This window comes from Crocodylus siamensis, chromosome 7 (assembly GCF_052110815.1).
Source record: "Crocodylus siamensis isolate JL-2025a chromosome 7, ASM5211081v1, whole genome shotgun sequence".
In the NCBI taxonomy this organism is placed as follows: domain Eukaryota; kingdom Metazoa; phylum Chordata; order Crocodylia; family Crocodylidae; genus Crocodylus; species Crocodylus siamensis.
In genome coordinates, this window is record NC_143401.1 from 28,039,267 (window position 1) to 28,064,373 (window position 25,107).

General features: G+C 44.0%; 1 long non-coding RNA gene across 1 annotated transcript in view; it reads left to right on the top strand.

Annotated features, from left to right (window-relative positions):
- LOC149859644 (uncharacterized) overlaps window positions 1–24,031 on the top strand; it is a 108,835-nt gene extending 84,804 nt beyond the window's left edge. The window contains exon 4 of the long non-coding RNA XR_016443492.1: window positions 21,810–24,031. This is a non-coding gene — a long non-coding RNA (uncharacterized LOC149859644). The remainder of the gene's footprint in view (window positions 1–21,809) is intronic.
- The last annotated feature ends 1,076 nt before the right edge of the window (window positions 24,032–25,107 follow it).

Here is a 25,107-nt window from a genome sequence, read left to right on the forward strand (position 1 = left end):
TTTTCAAACTAGCATCACATAGCCTTTAGTCCACAGAGAAGCAGCTTACTCATTTCCTTTTTCAGATGAAGGCTAACGTATGCTTTTAAATGGATGATATAGCCAGAATTAGGTAACTGTGCACATGTTAAATTTGGAACTGCAAAATATTGTGCAACAAAGATTTTACTAATTTCAAAAGCAACTTTTTTGTGGAGTATTCACAATTTTTAGAACAATAAAAGGCACAACCATGTGGCCACTTGCTTTTTCTTGTGCTAAAATGGAATATATAGCACAAGAAATGTAACATCTATCAACAGCCTAGGTAGGTATTTTTGACTAGTTTGGGAAAATGGGAAAATTAGAGAAAGGTTTAAACCTGTGACACAGATGTCACTTAATCTTCAAATGCCAATAGGCAATGGGAGACAGCCAGTCATATCAGGTCATAGAGTACCCTGAGCACCTTCCTCCAAGCTGAAAATTCATGGATTTCATGGACATCAGGGCTGGAAGGGACCTCGGGAGATCATTGAGTCCAGCCCCAGAAGAGCCAGCAGATATTGAACTGATAATTAATCAAAACTCCATTGTGTAGTGTGGTGGAATGAAATCTTGATTTGTTTCAGTATACCCATTGGAAGTTCAATTCCAGGAAGTTTAATATGGAAAAGTAAAGTCCCAGAGAGACGGGTCCTGAAAACCTGAAAGGGGCCAGCAACTTGGCTAGGGCATACAATACACAGCTCCAGAAAGAAATATGCCTAGAGATGATCTTGTACATCATTGATCACAATCTGTCTCCCTGCCAGTTTGGTCCCTTACCATCATTTAGAAGGTTGTCAGGGTGCTGTTCCATTTGGTAGCAGTGCAAATCATGTGAGATTGTTCTGAGTTATACTGTTATCCCAAGGGACCAATACAGCAGTCGGGGACCACTAGGGTTGCCAAAGAGGTTGAGAAGTGTAGAAATTAAAGGAATATCACAAAATACAAGAGTAATCTTAAAGGAAAATATAGTTATTTTTAGACTAGTCTCATATTTTCTGAGCCTGATGTGTTTTGAAACTTCGGGGCTGGACACACTGGATGGTGGAAACTTATAGGAAGCAGTTCAACAACATTTGTATGCTGAGAAAGGTACTGGAGCAATGAAACTTCCCCAGAAAGGGAAAAGAGAATCCAGGTGTTACTGTGAGCATTAAAACCTCAACGGGATTGGAAAGGGAACAAAGGAACAGAGTTTTGGAAAGAGAAGGAAACTTTTTAACTATAGCACCAGCTAAGGCTAGATGATGCTCTGGTACAACAGCTCTGCAGAAAAGGACTTGTGTGTTATAGTGGACAATAAACTGGATTTCAGCCAACAGTGCGCCCTTGTTCTGAAGAACGCTAACAGCATACTGGGCTGCATCAAGCAGATCAAGGGAAATGATTCTTCCCATCTATTCGGGACTGGTGAGGCCACATCTGGAGTTTTGGGCCCCCCCACTACAGAAAGGATGTAGACAAACTGGAGAGAGTCTAGCAGAGGGCAACGGAAATGGGTAGGGGGCTGAGACACATGACTTCTGAGGAGAGGCTGGGGAAACGGGGCTTATTTAGTCTGAAGAAGAAAAGACTGAGGGAGGATTTAATAGCAGCCTTCAACTACCTGGAGGATGGTTCCAAAGAGGATGGAACTAGACTGTTCTCAGGGGTGGTAGATGACAGAACAAGGACAAATGGTCTCAAGTTGCAGCAAGGGAAGTTTAGGTTGGATATTAGGAAAAATTTCCCCAGGAGGTGGGTAGTGAAGCACTAAAACAGGTTACCCAGAAAGGTTATGGAATCTCCATCCTTGGAGGTTTTTAAGACCCAGGTAGACAAAGCCCTAGCTGGGATGATCTAGTTGGGCACGGTCCTGCTTTTAGTAGGGGGCTGGACTAGATGACCCCCTGAGGTCCCTTCCAACCCTTATTTTCTATTATTCTGTGAAGCTGACTCTAGAAGGCTGGGTGTGAATCCATGGCTTAGACAAGATGCCTGCCTGGACTGGTGGGGCAGAGTCTTGGAGAGCAGCCCTAGAAAAGATGCTGACTGTAATCTTAAGGGAAGCATAAGAGAATTAAGAAAACTGAGGCAGGAATCTGAGAGCTTTGTATCACTATGATGGATTTTACTGTGATATTTCTGTGTTAACTATATTCACATTGTTATAATATTGTGCAATTCAGTTTACTTTTTTAGCCTATGCACAAACAATGCACAATGTCTATGTGTGGGAGGAGACCAGGCGAACCTTTAGTATTATCATAGTCTTGAATCGCTTTGCTGGCATTTCAACAACAGTGAGATGCCCAAAACCCAAGAGATGTCTAGAGCAAATAAACATGACAGTGAAGGAAACAAACAGCCTGCAGGAAACAGCCTGGCCAGAAGAGTCTGGGGACTGAGATAAGTGAATGAGCTTTGGAGATTTGGAGATGGAAAGGGAGCAGCTGAGTATCTTTGGGAGTCCTCAGGATTGTGCAGGCTAGATTGGGGATGGAGGAAAGAATAAACCTCCAGCTGGGTGGCCTTTTGTTCCAGTAAATGCATTTACTGAAGAGACTGTCTCCTGTGCTGCTTAGACGTAGGAGTTGCACTGGGTCTCCCAATGGAGGTGAAGTTCTTCTCTCAGGATCAGAGCTGGATGCTCACTGCTTGAGTCAGGGCCACCAAGAACCAGGGAGGATGGTGAGGGATTGTAAGGCCCAGATCCTCAGAGCAGGGCCTATCACAGGGGGGCCAGGAGGGCCATTTGGCCCAGGCCTCTCATTCACAGAGGGCCTCAAATTTAGACTTTTGACATTATCTCCAAATGAGGTTATACATACAGACACAGAGGTACATAGACAGGATTTAAAGAAGAAGATGTTCATCATACAACTTTAAACTTGTGTCCCATTACTGGGCCACACCGCCTGTAGTGCGCTATGAATTAATATTTTTTTGATATACCGGGAGCCTCAAAAAATGAAAGTGGCCCAGGCCTCCCTCAACCTCTGAGAGGGCTTACCTCAGAGTGTAGAAGGAGCCTGAGCCCTGCACCGGCCCCCTTCTAGAAGCCACATCTTGGCTGGATTCTGGGGGTTCTCAGAGCTCAGGCAAAGCTGCGTACGTCCCTGGAAGCTGCTCTGTAACAATCACCTAGGCTGTAACTGTGTTTGCATTTAGAAATTCCTTTGCAAAGGTCTGTACATATTTACTCCCAGTATCCATTTTCTTCCATGATATAACTGTAAACCAGAGTGCCAACAAAGTTTGAGTTCTGGAAATGTGTGTGCATACAGTACTGGGGTGTCTGGGAAAACTAGCATTAAATTTTGGAGCTAATACAGCTAGACTGTGAGGCCATGCTTCTGTGCTGGTGTCATACAGGGAAGCCAAGAAAGAGCCAGTTGTTGCAGCCTACTCAGGCCAAAGGAAGTTTAGAAATATGTAGGTCCAGTGTCTGGTCACTAACAGGAGCTTGATGAATGCCTGGTACAGGAAGCTTGATCAAGAAGTGAGCTGCTGGGAAGAGATGGCCTCCACCTCTCTCCCCTGGGGAGGAGGCTCTTCTCAGCCAGACTGGCTGCTCTGCTCCACCAGGCTTTAAACTAAACCTGCCGGGGTGCAGGGGGACTACTGCCACTGCTGGCTTGCTGAGCAACCCTTGCAAAGCCAGCAGGCCAAGGCACTTAAGGGAGCCCACCCCTGCCCCAGTCCTGATACAATCTGTGGACAAGGCAAGAGCCCCCAAGGGGACACTCGCTTGCCTGTACACAAATGCCAGGAGCTTGGGGAATAAGCAGGAAGAACTTTTCCTTCTGCTTAACACAAATAATTACGATGTCATAGGGGTAATGGAGACCTGATGGGACTTCACCCATGACTGGACCATGGGTATGGATGGCTATAGTTTGTACAGGAGAGATCGAGTAGATAAAAGGGGTGGAGGTGTAGCTCTCTATGCTAAGGAAAGCTACGCATCCCTGCAAGCTGATGTTGGTGACCAGGGTGGACAACTGGAGACCTTCTGGGTTAAAATCCATGGGGAACACGGCACAGGGGACACAACAGTGGGAGTCTACGACAGACCTCCCACCCAAAGTCAAGAGCTTGACAAGGAGTTCGCCCGGGAACTGGCTGAGGCCACATGCTCCAAGACCATGGTTGTCTTGAGTGACTTCAATTACCCAGACATCTCGTGGGAGGATCACTCAGCAAAATCTGACAAGTTACAAAGTTTCTTATCATGCGTGGATGACCTCTACCTGACTCAAGAAGTCTACGGACCAGCAAGAGGTAAAAAGCTGCTTGATCTTGTACTGGCTACTGGGGATGACCTAATTGGGGACCTAGTGATTGATGGGAAGCTGGGTGACAGCAACCATGAGCTGATCACCTTCACCATCCACTGTAAAGCTGGCAAATCAGTCAGCAACACTGAAGTCCTTGACTTCAGTAAAGCTGACTTTGACAAGCTCAGAAGGCTTGTCAGTGAGGCCCTAAGGAACCACAACTCCAGGGGGAGGGGAGTCCAGGAAGAATGATTGCTCCTCAAGGGAGTGATCCTCAATGCACAAGCAAATTCGATTCCATCTCAGAGGAAAGGCAGCAGGAGGGCACAGCAGCTCCCCTTGGCTCTCCAGGTATCTAGCAGACCTCTTGAGGCTAAAAAGAAAGGCCTACAAAGGAAGGAGGATGGGATTCACCTCCAAAGAGGAATATTCTGCACTGATCCAGTCCTGCAGGGAGCAAACCAGGAAAGCCAACGTTGCAACTAGCTTTGAGGATCAAGGACAAGTCCTTTTTCAGATATGTGGGGAGCCAGAGAAAAAATCAAAGGCAACACTGGACCCCTGCTGAGCCAGATGGGACAACTGACAACTGACGCCCAGGAAAAAGCCAACCTATTAAATGGGTACTTTGTGTCGGTCTTTCATCAGTCACATGGGACACCCATGCCTGCTACAGGACAGGGAGCCCCAGGTGAGGGAAATCCCCTGCCCTCCATCAATGCTGACCTCATAAAGGAACACGTTGAGAGGCTGGATACCTTCAAGTCAGCTGGCCCTGACAAGCTACACCCCAGGGTACTCAAGGAGCTGGCGAGCATCATAGCCCAGCTTCTGGCACAGATCTTTGAGAACTACTGGTGCTCTGGTGTAGTGCCCGAAGACTGGAAGAAGGCCAATGTGGTGCCGATCTTCAAGAAAGGGAGGAAAGTGGATCCAGCTAACTATAGGCCCATCAGCCTGACTTCTATCACAGGGAAGATCCTAGAAAATCTCTTAAAGAGGCCATCCTTAATGGACTGGCCGACGCCAACATCCTGAGGGATAGCCAACATGGGTTTGTTGCGGGAACGTCTTGCTTGACCAATTTCATTTCCTTTTATGACCAGGTGACCTATCACCTGGACAAGGGAGAAGAGATCGATGTCATATATCTTGACTTCAAAAAAGCCTTCCATCTGGTATCCCATGATCACCTCTTGGTGAAACTGGCCAATTGTGGCCTTGGGTCCACCACGATCCACTGGCTGGGAAATTGACTCCATGGTTGGACCCAGAGGGTAGTAATTGATGTCATGATGTCCTGTGACCAGTGGGGTCCCCCAAGGCTCTGTCCTTGGACCCATATTGTTCAACATCTTCATTAATGATGTGGACATTGAAGTCAGAAGCGGACTGGCCAAATTCACCACTGACACCAAATTTTGGGGCAAAGCATCCACACCAGAAGACAGGAGGGCGATCCAGACTGACCTGGACAGGCTCAGCAAATGGGCGGACGAGAACCTGATGGTGTTTAACACTGAAAAATGCACGGTTCTCCACCTTGGGAGGAAAAACCTGCAGCATCCTTATAGGCTCAGCAGTGCTACACTGGCTGACGCTGCGGAAGAAAGAGACTTGGGGGTCATGATTGACCACAAGATGAACATGAGCCTGCAATGTGATGCTGTGGCTAGTAAAACGACCAAAACGCTGGCGTGCATCCATAGATGCTTCTCAAGGAAATCCCGGGACGTCATTCTCCCCTTGTACTCGGCCTTGGTGAGGCCGCAGCTGGAGTACTGCGTCCAGTTTTGGGCTCCACAATTCAAAAAGGATGTGGAGAAGCTTGAGAGAGTCCAGAGGAGAGCCACGCGCATGATCAGAGGTCAGGAAAACAGGCCTTACAGGAAAACAGGCTATAGGGCTCTTTAGCCTGGAAAAGCGCAGGCTCAGGGGTGATCTGATGGCCACCTACAAGTTTATCAGGGGTGATCACCAGTTTCTGGGGAAACGTTTGTTTGCCAGAGCACCCCAAGTGATGACAAGGTCAAATGGTTATAAACTACTGCAAGACCATTTCAGGCTGGACATAAGGAAGAATTTCTTTACTGTCTGAGCCTCCAGGGTCTGGAACAGTCTGCCATCGGAGGTGGTTCAAGCACCTACACTGAACACCTTCAAGCGTAAATTGGATGCTTATCTTGCTGGGATCCTATGACCTCAGCTGACTTCCTGCCCTTTGGGCAGGGGGCTGGACTCGATGATCTTCCGAGGTCCCTTCCAGCCCTGATGTCTATGAAATCTATGAAAGACTGACACCACTTGAAGCTGCTGCAAGGAACTTTAAACCCCCCCCCCCGGGTGTACACACAAGGCAACGATCTGTGTAGAGGCAGTTTCTTGTAGTAATGGATAACCTAGTTCCTAACTGAAATGTTTTTCAAAAGAGGCCAGTATCATTATTCACACTGTGCAGATAGGGAAACTAAGGCACAGAGAAGTGAAGCAATTTGCTCACTATCACCTAGCAGCCCAATAGCACAGTTAGGAATAAAATCTAGGTCTCTTGAGTGACAGTTCTGTACTGTAACCTACCTCTGTATGGAATAGCAATTAGCCCTGCCTTTTCCAAACTCTGGCCATGTTTATTATTCATATGATATAGAGCTGGGGATGTGCCATTCCACCAAGGAATCTGATCTTGTTTTTCTTTGTTGGGCACAACTCAAGTCAAATTCAGGATTTAATATACCCAGGTGTTCTTAGGAGTGGAATGTCTACAACCTACATCCTTGTCCAGTATCTTGGTGGGTAGAAGCTGTCTCCTCTTTTCTTCCTGCTCTCTGCAAAGTTCTTAAACATGATTCTGCATATCTTAGCTAAGTGTATTTATCACAATTAGGTAAGATAGACTTACTACGGCGTATGTCTTTTCTTTCTCATCTTGGCTTCCTCCTCTAATGCAAAGTAATAGGTCTGAATGCCTAGTGTGCTAGAAGAGTTATATTTCAACAGCACTCCAGGCTGTGTGTGTAACCAGCAGGTTTTCCTCTGTTTTTATATTGAAATTAAGTATGATGGTTTGTTTTGCTCAGAATCTGTTCTTTCCCATTTCTCCTGCATTTGCTTTCACTGCTGTTTCAGAATTCCTGGGCCATAGTGTCTAAATAAGAGCAGTAACACCTCTGGGAGACTCTGCATGCCATAATGGGGGTCATAATGCAGCAACTAACTGTGCCCACTCAACCAGAAACGATTTTCCTTCAAGACCCCTCTCAATTTGTGTGCTCAGGTTTCTCTCCCTCCAGGCAAAGCAGCCTCTCTCTCTTACCTGGAAGTATTCACTCACTACAGCCATTAGGAGCACTAAAATGTGACTGCTTGTTTTCAGAAGCAGATTGAGGCTCCCTGATATCATAGGCTAAACAGCCATGATGGAGTAAATCTCCTGACATAAGTGGGGGTTACATCAAGGGGGAACTTGGCCAAGTGAGGTTTTTTTCCCCCAGCATTACAGTGAAAGATGAAAACCAGAAATAATTGTTTTAATGGTCTTTTCCAAAAGGGTCCTATCCACAGCCTGTGTGGGTCAGTGGAAGTCTTTTCAGTACCATTTGTGGGCTCTGCATCAGGCCACATTTTTTTTCTAAATGACATGGAACCTGATGCTTCAGTTCACACTTACACATATAGCTGTGTCAAGTCACTGAGACTACTTGCTTGAGTAAAATCCTACTCACCTGAGTAAGAGGCTGTAGTGACATGTCACAGGTTTACTCCTTTCTCTAATTTTCCCATTCTTCCAAACTATTATTCAAACTAATACCCACCTAGGCTGTTGATAGATGTTACATTTCTTGTGCTATATATTCCATTTTAGCACAAGAAAAAGCAAGTGGCCACATGGTTGCGCCTTTTATTGTTCTAAAAATTGTTAATCCTCCACAAAAAAGTTGCTTTTAAAATTAGTAAAATCTTTGTTGCACAATATTTTGCAGTTCCAAATTTAACATGTGCACAGTTACCTAATTCTGGCTATATCATCCAGATAAAAGCATACGTTAGCCTTCATCTGAAAAAGGAAATGAGTAAGCTGCTTCTCTGTGGACTAAACGCTATGTGATGCTAGTTTGAAAAGTTTGACTGGTCAGTGTTCAAGCAACTTTGGTGTGTTTTAGGGCTGTGTCGAGTCTGGACAGAGCTGTGTACACTGCTAAGAAACTTCCCCTATCCAGTTACCTTGGTTAGTAGCGAGTGCCTTCATATGTTAGGATTTACTTAGCAGTCCTGAGTGACTCTTTGGACTCTATACTGTAATACTATTGCTCTCTCGGTGACTGCATTTTTATCTGAGTAATACAGGAATGAATGAACATGAAACTCTCTATTAGGTTGGGTCAAAATTGCTGTGCATCATCAGGAAATAGGGGAAGGATGAAATGAAAACGTTTCTTAAGGCAGACAAAATGTTTTTTAGAGGTTCCACAGGCTAATCCAGTTAGCTGGCTTTGTGATTACTGGAATCCTTACAATTTAGTTTGGTATGTTACAAACAGCAAGGACCTTGAAGTATATTTATATTATTATTTAGGTTTGTTAAACTGCTGTATCTTAGGAATAATCTATCACTTTTCTGATATAATGTAGAAAAACATAACCTAGTACTTCAGGGAAAATGACTTGCCTTGATACCAATTAAAATCTCACACATTAATGCTGCTATATTTCTAAGGCAAATATAAGCAAAATAAACCATTGGCATTCAAAGAGGAAAATGTAATTAGAAATAAAAATGTAAGATAATTCACCCTCTCCCCTCCCCCTGAATAAATAAATTTACATTAAAGAACAAGAGAGATGGGTTTGCCTCTAAAGCAAAAGTACAAAACAAACCCCTTTTTCAAAATAGCTGCTATCCCAAATCAGGTATAAGCTGTGTTTATCTTCAGTTCTACATTTCTGAACTTGCACTGTCGTTCAGCAGCTCTTCTTAGATAAAATACATCATCATTTACTCTATTAGAAAATAAATGTATAGATGTATTATGGAATTTGCATTCCATTACCTTGGTTTGCATGCCATAAAACATTTATTACACCCTTGGGCTACAGTCTTAATAATGACTGGGTGAAATGCACTAATGTGGTCTTGGCCCTGCTATAGAACAAAAGATTAATGCTCTTTGATGTCACCCAGCTAATAGTTGTGCTCGCCAATTTGTCCCTTCAAAAGACATTACAGTCACACATAGACAATCCCTGCAAGACTAAAGAGAGCAAAAAATGTTTAAGCCAAACCACAAGCTGAAACCCAGTTAACTAAATAAGCCTTACATGGGATTTTCATCTAAAAAAATGAAGTATGCAGTTTCTTCTAGCAAGGGAGGAAAGATGCACCAGGCTTTATTCTCTTCTTCCCCATTTTGATTATCCCCCACTGACATCAAGTTTGAAAAAGCCATCAATATTTTGTTATATTTTATGGCAGATACAAAATAACATTTTAGTTAAGCTCCTGGAAGACATATATCAATGCAGTCTACAGTCTCAGGCCTCTCAAGTCCTTTTCACATAATAAATTTCACTTGGCTCTGATAAAACTATTGAATTTTTGATCTACCTGTCTCTCTGTAGACAGAAGAAATGGAAGAAGTCTTTCCTTTATATTTAATAGACAACTTTGTAATTTGTAAATTTATATGGCAAATATATAATTAACATCAGTGGACTTTACAGAAATGAAGAGGTTGAAATTAAACACTGCTGTCAGCCTAGTGCAAATGGTGATTTTTGACAGATCTTGAAAGCTGACCAGGGCACACCTGGGTCAATACTTGGATGGCAGACATCTAAGAACAACCTAGAAAAGGCGTATTGGTGATTCACTAACAGGCAATATTCTCTCTGAATCAACACCCTAGTTTGGTGAATGGGACCATTTCAGATGCTGAATGCATCAGTGGTTTAAGCAGACATTAGATCCATAAGCAAGAAAAAAGAGAAAGATCTTCATGTGGCATAAATCAATGTTTCCACCTTCATTACTATACCCTAACATTCCAGTTAGGAAGAGATTCACCATCACTTCCTGTCTTACACCACGGTGCATTGTTGAGGTGGTGTTTTATCTCAGAGGTGGCTGTGCTTCACCAGTGAGAGAAGTGACACTGGTTTGAATTAGAAAAGCTATTTGGTAACTATATGGATGAAAGGAGCTAGATATGTGAGCATTACCATTAAAATCTTTCAGAAGAATCTCATATGTTGAATGCCAGACAACTTGAAAGCCCTTATATAACCTACATAAGATCATAAAGCTGTCAAGAATGTGTGAAAGCATGTTAGTAAGACTGCCCTATGTAAGCAATGTAGTAGACCTAACAGATTCCTTAGGATGGGAGAACATCTCAGTATTTTGTGTTGCAAAGGAGAGCGAAGTGCAATCATTATAACAATCCCTGCCTCCACGGAAATTTGAAGCAGTGGGAGAAAGCTAAGATTCCATGAGATCTTTTGATAAATGTAAAATAGAAAAGACTGGGAGATTGAAGTTTGCTGAAGGGTGGATTGAAAATGTCGTTTTGTGGGTCAAGTATGGCACAGACAAATGGAGCAATTACAGTGTGCCTAGAATTGGCCCAGTGAATGAGCTTTCTTTGGAGTGAGGTAATAGAGGCTATGGACTTCTTTTCCAAGACTTATTTTGAGGTAAATGTTTTTTACACCTAGGGAAAATACCTGTAAATGAAGCATAGTGTCCCCATCTGGAGCATAAATAATCATTCATAGCAGTGTCAGTTAGATGCATGCCTTTGGAGAAATTTATTTATATTGGCAATATTAATATAGAGCTTTTGCAAGTCTTGACATCCTTTATAGAAAGATAACTTACATATTGCTTACATGTGTATACAAATTTAAACAAAATTGTGTATAACTTTACATTACAGGCTAATAGCTTCACTTCATCTGACTCCCAAAGTCTAATGCAAAAGGCAGCAATAGAACTACTATTTTGGAGCCAGTAACACAGATGTGAGGCATGAAATAAAGAATGTCACATCTAACTAAAGCAACAAGGAAGTCTAAGTAGGCAAAACAGAGTTACCTATAATGGAAGTTTTCTAAGGCATTAGAGCTACCTTATGGACTACTTTGCAAAGTGCCAGAGGAGCTTCAGTGGCCATAAAAGGTAAGTTTAAAAACCCAAACAGAAGATGGGTTTGCAAATACCATATTATTAAATTTCATTCAAAACTGATTCAGAGGATGGCAAATGTCACTTCCCCAGTTCATGGGAATTGCTTATGACATCCCTTGTGTCAGTACCACGCAAACTCACCTCTCCATATCTCATGTTCAAAATATGATATGATGTGGTTTCAAGCTGAAAAATAACCACCATTGTTTGTGCTGCTGAACTATATATGCTTGCTGAGTGATTGGTTCAGGAGGAGGCAAGTATTAGCATGCCCAATATAGGTGCATCTGCACAGCAGGCAGGTCCTTGCATATTCTTTTTCCACTTCAGCAGCATGCCTTACTTGACAATACATTTACATTGGCCTTCTGCCTACTGCTTGTGTTCTATTCCTGCTCTCAAGTGGGCTTGAAGTAGGAGAGTCAGAATTAAAAGTATGGCTGACAGTTTCAGCATTTTGTTTTCAGCAGAAATTCTGCAGTTTGGAGCTGATGCCCAGCTCTGTGCTTCTCTGGCTAACTGCAACTATTTCACAAATCCTGCAGAGCTCTAACCCCATGCTGTGCTCACACCAGAGGAGGTTAGGAAGAGGGAGACCATGCTGCTTCAGCTCTGCTCCACCAACCCTTTTCTGCTAGGCAGCCAGATGTGCTCACTATTTATGTGAGTTTGTTGCACAGCAATGTGATGGTAGAACTCAAAATCAAAAAACAGCTGCCACAAGATAAGTTACTCACTGGGTTTATCCCCAGGCACACTGGATAGCATATACATTACAACTGTCAACCAGAGTGAGCCCATCGATACACATGCAGACACCTTCAATAGAGAAAGATCCCTGAAACACATTAGAACAATGAATAAACTATCAAGAACAGAATCTGTATTCAGGGCTTTTCACATTTTCACTTCTGATCCAAAACCAGAATGAAGACCCAGAATCCTCAGGAATTGGTGCGGTAATTCCTGTTCTGTATGTGCTGCCACCACTGCCTGAAAAATGCTTCCACAGAGTACAGAAAAATATCTGATAGAGTTTTTCAAACATTATTAAATATTTTAATGCACGTATGTTAAAAAGAACATTAAGGTTGCCTATACATTAGGATGCAGTCTTTAGATTTCCCAGAGGACACCTGCCTCATCTAATAAATGGGGAGTTTATTCAATATTTCTTTTTCTATCTTCCCCATTCAATGTGTGGCTATGAGCTTTATTGTTGCATGCTAAGCAAGCCCTGCACTGCATCTGAAATTGTTACTTTCCTCCTGGGCATTTCTGTCCTACTCTCTCAACATTATGCATGTCTGTACCCATTAATACACTTAATTTCAACCAGCCCCTGTGAGTTTAGGTGTTATTGTTAGCTTCATTTTCTACATAGGGAACTGAGATTAAAACCAAAAGTGTCCTCTAACTGTGGTCCCCAACTTAAAATACCTACAACCTTGCTTTGTGTGAGTACTTTACATTTTTTATAATACACAAAAATGCTCAAGCACTCAACATGTCTGCAACACCTCTGGTCAAAAATAGTTTCTGTTGGATACTTCAATAATGAGGAACATGCAATTGGTGACCACCTGTTTAAAAAAAAAAAGATTTAAAAAAGTGAATGGCAAAAGACGGATAGAATTTTTTTTCCCGTGGTGATATTCAGATCCCTCAACCATAAGACAGCTTTTCTTTCCTCTAAATCCCATATCATTCACTATACATTCTCTACCTACCACAGCAAACAAGGCAAGATTCTTATAACTATCAGCTTTATTCACTATACTGCCCTTCATTAAATAGTCAGGAGTCCTATGGAGAAAATAATCATATTTTTAAAGGTCATAGATTTCATAGACATTAGGGCTGGAAGAGACCTCACAAAATCATCGGGTCCAGCCCCCTGCCCAAAGGGCAGGCAGTCAGGCATTCACTAGGGCTGTGTGAAGCTTTGGATGCTGCATTGATTCAAAGGAGATTCGGCCCAATTCGATGGCCAAATCTCCAAATCTGAATCAAATCAGTAGACCAATAAAAAAGGTCCGAATCAATTCAAAGCTCTCTGAATCTTCAGAAAAGATTCAGAGAGCTTTGATGATTTGGGCAATCCGCACCCACTGCAGCAGGGAGCTGGAGTTAGACTCAGAGCTGGTAAGTGGAGGGCAGGAGAGGGAGGGCTGGATGAGGGTGGAGGGGATCCTGGGGGGACTCCTGTCAGGTCCCATCCCCTGCCTGATCCTCCAGCCCCGCCCCCCACCATGTCTGCCTTGCCCAGTCCAGCTCCTTGTGCTTTAAAAAAAAGCCCCAACTCACTGGGCACTGCTGGGCAGGAGGGGCAATCTCTGCTGCCCTCCACTGCCCCACAGTGCATGGGGGGCTCTGCCACAAGTCTCCCAACCCCCCCTATGGCTGCCCCACCTGCCCCAGTTCTGGCCCTTTAAAAAAAACAACCTGGAACTCACGAGCTCCTCCAACAGCCTCAGGGATCTGGGGGCTCATGGAAGAGCCCTCCCATGCAGCAGGGGCAGCGGGGGGCAGAATGGATTGCCCCCCACAAGGCAGGAACTGGTAAGTCCAGGGGTTTGGGTTTTTTTTTTCCTTAAAGGGCCAGAGCTGGGGCGGGCGGGGCATCCATGGTGGGGTTAGGATGGGGGATCAGGGGGCTCATGACAGAGCCCCCCAACATGGCATGGGGGAGTGGGGGGCAGTGGGGATCACCCCCCACCCAGCAGCACCTGGTGAGTTGGGGCTTTTTTTTTCAAAGTGCCAGTAGTTGGGGTGGGCAGGGCAGCCATTGTCAGGGCTGGAAGAGTGGACGGGGGATGAGCCTACATGATTCGGAGATTCAGCAGCAGCTGAATCTCTGAATCAGATTTGGCCGAATCAATTCTGGACACTGATTCAAATCACCGAATTGAATCACTGTCCCCTGAATCGGCTGAATCCAAATCTGAAGTGAATACTAGCCACTTTGCACAGGCCTAGCATTCAAGTGTTTCTTAAAGGAATCCAGAGTAGGTGTCTGCACCACCTCTGAGGGGAGTCTGTTCCAGGCCCTGGGGACTCAGACAGTAAAGAAGTTTTTCCTTATGTTCAGCCTAAAATGGTCTTCCAAGAGTTTGTGACCATTGGAATTAGTCTTCCCTAGGGGTACCCTGTTGAACAGACGTCCTCCCACTTCCTGGTGCACACCCCTTATGTACTTATATGCTGTCACCAAGTCACCCCTAAGCCTACACTTTTCCAGGCTGAAGAGTCCCATGCCTCCAGCCTCTCCTCATAAGTCCTGCTCTCTTGTCCTCTAATTATTTGCATGGCTCGGCTCTGGACTCTCCAGAGCTTCTCCACATCCTAACTGGACGCAGTATTCCAGTTGTGGTCTCACCAAGGCTGAGTAAAACGGGAGGATGACTTCCTGGATCTTGTTTGACATGCATCGGAAGATGCAGGCTAGTGTTTTGTTTACTTTACTGCTGCAGCATCACATTGGTGGGTCATGTTCATCTTGTGGTTGGTCATGATCCCCAAGTCTCTTTCAGATGTGGTGCTAGCTAGTGTAGCACTGCTGAGCCGATAAGTGTGGTGTGGGTTCTTTCTCCCAAGGTGGAGCACTTTGTACTCCTTGGCATTGAATGCCATCAGGTTTTGATCCACCCACCTTGTAAGACTGTCAAGGTCAGCTTGGATTGTCAACCTATCCTCTAGGATGGGTACACTTCCCCATAGTTTGGTGTCATCAGCAAACTTAGCCAGTCGATTTATAACACCTGAGTCCAGATCATTTATGAACACATTGAACAGTACGGGTCCAAGAACAGAGCCCTGGAGGAAGCCAATGGTTACAGTGCACCAAGTTGATTTGGTTCCATCAACTATCACTCTCTGGGTCCATCCACGGATCCAGTTCCCCAGCCATTGGACCATGAAAGTGTCTAGGCCACAATTCCCCAATTTTTCCATGAAGACATCATGAAGACCAGGTCAAAGGCTTTCTTGAAGTCCAAGTATATGATATCTACCTCTTCTCCTTTGTCCAAGTTATGCATCACCTGTTCATAGAAGGAAATCAGGTTGGTCAGACAAGATCTACCCACCACAAAGCCACGTTGGCTATCTCTCAGAATATTACCTTCTGTTAAGAAGTTGGTAATGGTTTCCTTGATGATTTTTTTCAGGATCTTTGCAGGGATTGAGGTGAAGCTAACTGGCCTGTAGTTCCTTGGATCTTCCCTTCTCCCTTTCTTGAAGATAGGCACCACATTGGGCCTCTCCCAGTTGTCAGGCATCTTACCCAAACGCCATGAGTTCTTGAATATTCTCACCATAAGCTGTGCTATAATGTCAGCTAGTTCCTTTAGCACTCTTTGGTGTATTTTATCCTGGCTGGCTGATTTATGAATGTCCAGCCTCTTAAGGTGTTCCCTCACAAATCAGTAGTAATGATGAGTGCAGGCTCACCCTTCCCCTGGTGATCCTGCCTCTTGTCAGGCAGGGTGATCCCACAGTCTTCCAGGAAGACTGAAGCAAAGTAGTCATTAAGGAGATTGGCTTTTTCCTGAGTGTCAGTTATCAGCTGCCCCACTTGGTTTAGTAAGAGTCCAATGTTACCCTTGTTCCTTTTCTGACTTCCCACATATCTGAAGAGGGACTTTTTATTGTACTTAATTTTAGTGGCAAGTTTGAGCTTGGTTTCAGCCTTGGCTTTCCTAGTTTGCTCCCTACAGGTGCGAGCTAGTGCTGAGTACTCCTCCTTAGTGATGCTTCCTGTCTCCCATCCTTTATAAGCTTCTTTTTTTAGGTGCAGGAGGTCCTTGAGTTCCCTATTGAGTCAAGGGGGTTGTCCAGTCCTGTTACTATTTTTTCTGTGGCTTGGAATGGACTTCCTTTGTGCTTCAAGGCTTGCATCCTTGAGCAGCAACCATTCATCATGGACATTCCTCCCTGCCAAATTGTGGTTTCTCAGGGCCTGAACAACTAGCCTCCTAAACTTGTGAAAGTCGGCCTTCCTACAGTCAAGGACTTCCATATTGGTGACTGACTTGCCAGCTTTGCAGTGAATAGAGAAAGTGCTAAACTCATGGTCACTGTCTTCCACCTTCCCCTCGATTCTCAGGTCACTGACTACCTTTGGCAGTACGAGGTCCAGCAGTGCCTTGCCCTTTGATGGTCTGTAGACCTCTCAAGACAAATAAAGCTCATCAATGCTTGTGAGGAAGCATTATGACTGATTGGATCTGACTGAGTGCTCTTCCCATGAGATGTCCGAGTAGTTAGTCATCCATGACGAATATGCACCAAGAGCATGTAGCCTCATCCAGTTCCCTGGCAAACTCATGGTCAAGTCCTTGTTCTTGGTTAGGAGATCTGTAGTAGATTCCTACCATTATATCCCCTTCACTACATTCCCCTCTTATTCTTACCCATAGGGTCTCAAGTCACCCTCCTTGGTTGCCAATCTCCTCCTGTAGGAAAGTGTATTGCTCTTTCACATAGAGAGCTAGATAATACATTTGCATAATGCGGCCTGGTAATATTACACAGGCAATTTTAAATATGGCATTTCCAAACATTTCTGTGCAGCTCCAAGTTCTCTATAAGTAGATTTTTGTGTAATTTTCTCAAAACAGATATTTTGTCACATGGCATCATACTGTGATACCCTCATGGTTCATCAGCAAAGCTGGAATCTTCCAATTCACTGCACTGACTGCCACAGAACATCCACCTCCACATTTAGGCAGTTAGTCTTTCCCTCCCTGCCCCCAAATACCTCATATAAGGGGCACTGCAGATTTTTGAGAAATCCAAGATTCTTAGTCCAGAAATAATCAGTATATTTTAAACTTTTTGAATAAAGATAATTAAGGACCTACCAAAATTGTGATTTTGCACAGGTCCCACAAAAAAGCATGGGCTCCCCACTTTTGGCAGGCTCTCTGATAAAAAAACCAAACAAAAAACTCACCAAAAACAAAAGGCTGGGGGGGGCACTGCACTCTGCCTACGAAATTGGCCAGCAGCCACCTCTACTTTGGTAGACCCCTAATGATAATCTCTGGATCCTACTGTAAAGCCAATACCTCTTATGTTGCCACACGACAATCCACATCACCTATGCCTTAAAAGCCCACCTATTTTTGGAAGTCTTTAAAATCATTTTGAAGCTGATGAGCCTTAGCACCACACACTGCCTTCAGACTGTGAAATTTAAAAACCATCTTTTTGGCCTTAGTGACTAGAACAACTCTTAGAAATATTTTTTAGAATATCTTACATTTCATTACAAAGCATTTTACTTCACTTATACATTGCTTTGATTATAGAAAATGTCATATACTCATTGTGTAATTGATGTCTTATTCTTATTTCCTACCCTGTAGTTTAATGACTTCCAAGTCACCAGCATAAATCAGTTAGGCACTTTTAAAAGATTCATATTTATATTACACCATTCATTGTGTCCAAAAATTAAGGGTTGTTTCACACAAGAGAACATCTGTCTGACACTCATTCGTGACTTTAAAACAGGAAATTCTAAAAGTAGGATGGTTTACTAAACTTTTTTCTGCTTGGGTTATCTGAATGAAAGTAAGTCCTGCAGTTCAACCCTTATGGCATAATTCAGTCTGAGAATAGTAACCTAGTATCTATTCATAGCCAACATTAACAATGATCAACTGTGAGCAGAACTCTTGCTTCTGACTTCTGACACTGATTTTACATGACTGCACAGCCCTGCTGCAAATAGGAGTAGCACTGTTCTAGAACTTAAAAAAAACTTTCTTCATAGTGGATCATATTTGACACAGCTTTTGGTTTCTCATACCCTGACTTGAAAGAAAGTAAGTGCATTGTGAAAGCAACATAAGAAAAGATATAGGTAAGCCATTTACTTTGGTCACTTTAGTTCATAGACCAATTAACCATATATCATGTATGCAATATCTAGACAGAGTCCATGTTTAACTTTGCTTGTGATGGAGAACTTTCAGTGTAATTTTGTAGATTATATCAGTTTTATTCAGACTGCACTGCCAAGTTTAGAGTGAGCAGGGTCCTGTTCTGAGGGAACTCATCACTAGCACCATGTCTTCTTCTGTTCAGCGTTTGACCTTTCTTGTGAATGGTGATTGTAGAAACCTCACACTCTACAGCGTGCAAGATAGATACCTGCCACCCTAGGCGGAAAAGATGTAGGAGGAGTTTGATTCACTGTTCACTGAATAAGATGTCAGTATTGCTCTATTGGATGAAGGGATGCTGGGTACTTCAGATAAGCTATCAAGCCCCTTATCAAAAGTCTGTCTCTTGATGTTGGAAACATCTGGAATCTTCTGGCATTCCTGACTTGTCCATCTGGGCTTAGATATGAAAGAGAAATCAAACTTGAGGATGAATTCTGCAAGGTAATGAATGCCCTACACATTCACAGTGAATGGCAGCTGAACACACATGTTCTTCTGAAGGAAGTGAGAGATTCTTACTCCCTTTGCATAATTATCCATCTTGCAATGAAAGAGCTGCAGCACTGCACTAAGCCTCCTGTAACTGATCTTCAGGAATCCTGATTTTCCCTGATAAGAAAAAAAATCACAAATTCTCTGATAAAAAATTACAAATTCTCTGATAAACCCCCAAAATCTGTGATTAAAATTAGAGGCCCCCCACAGGCGCACTGACCCTGCTGGTGCCCCTCACCCACCCCCTACAGCCCCCCAGCCCTGCTGGTGCCCTTCACTACCCCCCATAGGACCCCCAGCCCTGTTGGTGCCCCTTGCCTCCCACCCACAGCCCCTGCCCCCCCAGCTCTGCTGGAGGGGGTCCCCAGCTGCCAGGGTTATGGGGCCAGGGACCTGAGTCCACAGTCCCATGCCACCCGCAGAAGGCAGTGGCTGCTGCAGTAGAGCAGAGCATGTTGCTGGCTCCCCCTTTGCTGCCTGCCTGCTGAGGGCTTGGGTGGGTGGGGCTGGCTCCCCACAGCTGTGCACACTCTCAGGGGATGGGGGGACCTGCGCCCCCCAGATCTATGCGTGAGGTGGGAGCAAAGCAGGTGCACACTGGCTCAGGCTCCCACCCTGCTGCCCCCCCGTGGAACCTCTGTAGCCTGTGGGTATGACCCAGCGCTGCAGGACAGGCTGCAACCATGCAAGAAAGCTGCTTACAGCCACGATCTCTGCGCTCCCCTGGTAAGACATCTCCCGTGCACACGGCAGCAATGAGGGGCAGAACCCTGCACTGCTGTCCATGGTGCCCCTGCATGCGCAGGGGACTCATTGCAGGGCACCGCAGAGCTTGCAGTGGCAAGCAGCTTTCCTGCACTGCCGCACACTGCCCTGCAGAGCACTGAGTTGTACACACCGGGCTGTGGAGGCCCCAGGGGAAGGTAGCAGGGTGGAAGCCAGGGCCCGCAGTAGGCAACTCACCCCAGCCCTGACCTGCACACAGATCTAGGAGACATGGGTCTCCCCTGCTCCCCCTGAGTACACGCCACAGTGAGGAGCTGCCCCCCTCTGCCCCCTGGATGAGCCACTCACGTCCCCATCCCACTCCCTACTGGGGCCCTGCAGCCATGCATTGCAGCCCCAGGCCCCAAGCCCCACACAGCAGCAGCCCCAGCCCTGCACAAGTCCCTCCCTCCCTCCCTATGGGGGCCTCAATCCCCCCACTTACCTGCTGGAGCTGCTTTCCAAGCTACCTGGGGCCATGAGCATATACATGCACATGGCGCTTTCTGCCTCACCACCCTCCTCCCACTCCCTCCCATCCCCTGCAAGCTGGAACTGTGCCAGCCTGCAGAGGGCTCGCTGCAAAACTGCAAAATCTGTAGGTTTCTCTGCTAAAATGAGTAATCATAGAGGAAAAATCTGCGCTTTACTCCATTTTTCTATGGAAAACAGAAAATCTAGATCGCTGTTGATCTTTCAACTGGTTTTGATACCAAGTATTGGAAGATATTCTGGGTTTTCTTGATGGTCTGGTGGAAATGATTATGTTCTTTGTTGAGACATTTCCTCCCTATCCAGTAAGTTTTGGGGTTATTGGATGCTGGTCAACATTTCAATGAGATTTTATCAATACGTTTTTAATATGGCACTCTGCAGGATCCTACTCTGTCATCTCTTCTTTTAATCAAAGTATATGTGAGAACACACATGTAAAAACTCATCAGTATGCTGAGAATTTTCACATCTCCCCCCTTTCCATCAAACTCAGGTGGTTCAGTCTCTCTGCTCTTGCAGTGTCTGACTTCTTGGAATGATAAAATCAAGATGGCTAAACCTCAATCCAGACAAAATGGAGTTTTGACAGATTGGGGAAAGGCCCTGAAGATGATAGCTGAGATGGTATTTGCTCCGTCTGGTGTTAGTGATTACACATGTGGATATTTTCTTTTTCTGAGACCTATATAATTCCATTAACTTATTTGGATAGCCCACAGAAACAAGCTTTTTTCTCCCTGAAAGTAAAAGAATACTTCAGCCTCAGACTGCAGGAAGTAATAGTCAATTAATTGCAGGGGAAACATTATATCCATGGCATCCAACTTAATTCCAAACTCTAGATTCAGAGGAGAAAGAGTTTATATATAGACATTCAGATACCACTATGATAACACAGTTGTCACAGCAGCCAGGAATTCCTGAATCATTCCAGAGGAATCATAGTAACCTAGCACACACTACCTTTATGGCATAATTAATATGCTACTCGTGCCATTAATTGCAACATGCCACATGCTCAGCCAAACCAGAACAAAGATATTCCACATATAATGTAGACTATCTTTGTGGCTGTTTTGTATAAAGGCTTAAATTAAAAACATGGCATTTGTCCCAGATACTGAGCTGCCTAGACCAATGCTCAGCTGAGCATCAGGTTTGAGAATGGGACAGTGCTGGTGTCTAAGGACACAGGCAACCCCTGCCCAATCTGTGGGATCAGGCTGAGAGCAGCCTAGGGTCCTAGGTTGGCCCCAGCAGATGTGTGATTGAGATCCAAGGAGTTTTATTCCCCATCCCAAATACTGCACGTCCCACCCTGCCAGCCATGTATGACAGGACAAGCAATGCTTCTGACGAAGCACAAACATTGTCAGATCCCAATCATGCCATTATTTTAATGTCTGCCAGGGGTGTAAATAAGTGTAGTTCCATTGAGTTTGATGCCATTTGAGAACCTGACCCTCTGATTTTATTATTGCTAATGCATACATTGTGTTCACATTAATAAAAATAGGTAGAGGAGTGAATGGAGGTCAAGGAAGAAATGGGTGACCAGAATGAAAGGATAGGGGGAGCCCTGAAGCTAACACTTCTCTTCTCTTGTGCCTTCCTCCTTTGCAGATCATCAGTCACTGTGGCATGCCGCAAAGAAGGAAAAGCTGCCAGAAGAACTACTACTTCACGCTAACAATTGTTGCCACTTATACTTCCTGCCAGAATAAGGAAATAGAGCGGCTTTCAATTTGATTTTGATGTTATTTCCTTGAATGGTTCGGTTAAAATGCTGAATGTACAGTTTGTTTGCTAGCAACCCTTTGGATTTATGAGTTGCCAGTCCTGGAGACTTTACTGTTTGTCATGCATTTTCCTTCTTGTTTCCCTCCTTTATCCTCTGCCTTCAGACCTTTTTAAGGTCTTTCCCTTGCTGGCGCCTGCTCTCATACTAACTGGTAGTAATAGAATGTTGTGCAGCTGTGCCGCTTGTAGCTTCCCCATGGATACTGCTGACCACAGATTCAGTAGTATGTGCCAGCTCAGCATATCTTGATAACTCATAATCCCTACCATAGGTTTTTATAGTTTGCCTGGTCTATTGTAAATCACTAACTCACTGTCATCAACACAGATCCTGACCTGATTCATAGCACCAGGAATTAAGCTACTGTCACATACTGTCACATAAGACACCGTTTACAGTGCAGCATTACAAAAACAAAAATAGATCGTCTTGGAAACACTGCATTATAGAGCAGCACTAAAGGTCAAATTATTATTTTGAATTTACTTAAGCAAAGCAAAATTCCAACCCCTCTCTTCCAAATTTCCATCTTCTAGAAATACAAGCAACAGCTGTTACCACAGCTAGTAATTTGGAGAGGCCAGCATGGTGTGAGAAAAGTGTATGTACTTCTGTTTGCTAAAGGAAATGATTTCCAGTTCTGTAAAATCCAAATTATTCATTCATAGCAATTCTTGTAATAATATATTCTGTGTTACTGGTAGCAAATTATCAGTCAGTTGCAGTTCATATTGATGATTTACAACAGCTAAAGTAAGATTCAGCAGCTCCAGACAAGGAGCCCAACAGACAGGTGAGAGTGTGATGGCTAGAGCACTGGAGTGGCTATCAAGGGCTAGGGTTCTATTTCTGGATCTGCCACTGGCCTGCTTTAGGCTCTCAGACAAAATGCTTCAGCTATTAGGGCCTTTCTTTCCCCCTATGGCCTTTATCTGCTTTGCCTAATCATAAATGTAAAATATTTGAGACAGGGATCATCTCTTTTTAAATATATACAGCACAACTAGGCAAGGATCTTAGTTGAGTTCCCCAGGTGCCATTATAAAGCTAACACAATACTTGCAGATCCCATGGGTTCTAACATCAAACAGAAGCCCTAGTACTTTTTTCAGCAAAATGTATCTCAAAAAGGACTGAACTAATATTATTCAAAAGAAGAATTTTAACAAAGGTACAGGATTTGAAAACAAGCTGATTTTAATAGAAATCACACTGCCTCCTTAATTATGCCATTTACCAGCAAAAAGCTGTTTGATAAATAGTAGATTCACTGACTTCAGAACACTGGCCAAATATTCCCAATGTAGAAATATAATTCAATGACAGTGCTACAATTTAACAGAGAACACTTATTTTTGAGAATTGGAGAAGTGAGGTACTTGTTCTACATTTTTTGGCAATGGACAATGAAAATATAAGTAGTAATGTTTCTTTACTTGCTCAAAAGTGTAATTCACTCACCTATGACTGAGTATGCAAGCATTTTAATTATTCCAGAATAGCTCGTTATGTCTATAGAACAGTCATCTGTGTTTCTGAGCCCCCACAGAAGGCAAAAGTCCCCTTGAGTGAAAATGTGCAAAATATCAGTGGACTCACTAATAGATAATGTGGCATTTACAAGGAAAGCTGCACAGTGCAAGAGATGGGGCTCAAGAGATTCTGTAACCTAAATTATCGCTCAATTCTCAGATTATTTTAAAGGGAGTCTTTAGCAGTCACTAGCTGAGAACTGTTTGGTGAAATAAGTTAGTGGGTTTGGTCCATTTGTAAGGATGGGTGAAAACACGATATCTTTCCGTCACCATCGGTAGTAACTGATCTGCTGTCAGACTCAATCCGGAGGCTGAAGATTGAATTACCATGCAATCCCAAGTAACCTCTCATCTCAAGAGGCCTCGTCCCTTCTAGTCAGAACAGAGCATAGTTAGAGACCTGCTTAAATCACAGAGAGACAAAGGGTTTTTTGCGGCCCACTCACAGCGCGCAGAGATCATTTCTCAGGCATTTTGTGGTGGCCCCACCTTTTGGCACTGATTGGCAGAGAGGCCTCAGGGATGGGGGGGGGGTTGAGGGGGCAGCCACCATCTTGATACTGCCCTTCACGCTGCCCCATCCTGGGTGCTGATTGGCATGGATGAGGGGGACCTGTCATCTGTCTGCTGCCCTTCATGCTGCCCCACCAGCTGGCACCTTCCCCTCCCAGCAGTGAGAACCACTGGATCCCACAGGGGAGCCAGCATTTTATTTTTATTAAGGTTTTTTTTGTTGTTGCTGATTTCACAGATTTCCTGAATAATCCTGTGTTTCATCGTTTCCACAAAATCTGTGAAACCACAAATTAAGTAGGTCCCTCGTCATAGTACTATGGAGAGAAGCTATCACTGATTTTCCTTGTTTTTGTGTGGGTAAGTAGAGGATTTCAGCTCCCTGGGTTCCAAGCTAGTTTTTACATTAATACTAAATTCACTCTTAAATATTTATTTAAATGTTGGGTGTATATTGAATGCTGAAGTCTTGAAAATCTGACCATAATAACTATGACAAGAGTTGCTGTTAGAGGCTGTGAAGGATACTTAAAATCTGTTCTTTTGTTCTGGTGTCTCAATGAGATACAACTGTGGAAAATCTGGCCCAATCCACTATTTTTCATGTTCCTGGGGTGGTGTCAAGATTAAGTGATTTAGCATTTTAATTAGTAAGATGCATTGTCTGATAATACTCATAAAATCAAAATGTGTATGACCATAATGCAGTGCTCTAAATTCAGTAACATATAAATGGTGTGTATGTCTGGTATCCATCAGTACACAGAGACCTCATTGATCTTGAATAGGGATGCACAGTAAGGAAACTGCTCTTGCTTGGGCATTTGCCTCCCTTTCACCTAGTACTGACTTTCTGTAAAACCTCTATCATCTTCAGCTCCCAAAAGATGGAAGGTGGCAGGGATCTTTGACAAATTCTTCCTGATTGTCAAACCCATTCAAGCTACTAATGCACAGGGGGCAAAACATGGCCTGTGGGCCAGATCGAGCCCACCAAGGGATTCTGTCTAACCTGCAAGTCCCTCGGCCTTGTCCAGCCTATGCATGAGGTGCAGCCCAGGCTGTGGTGTGT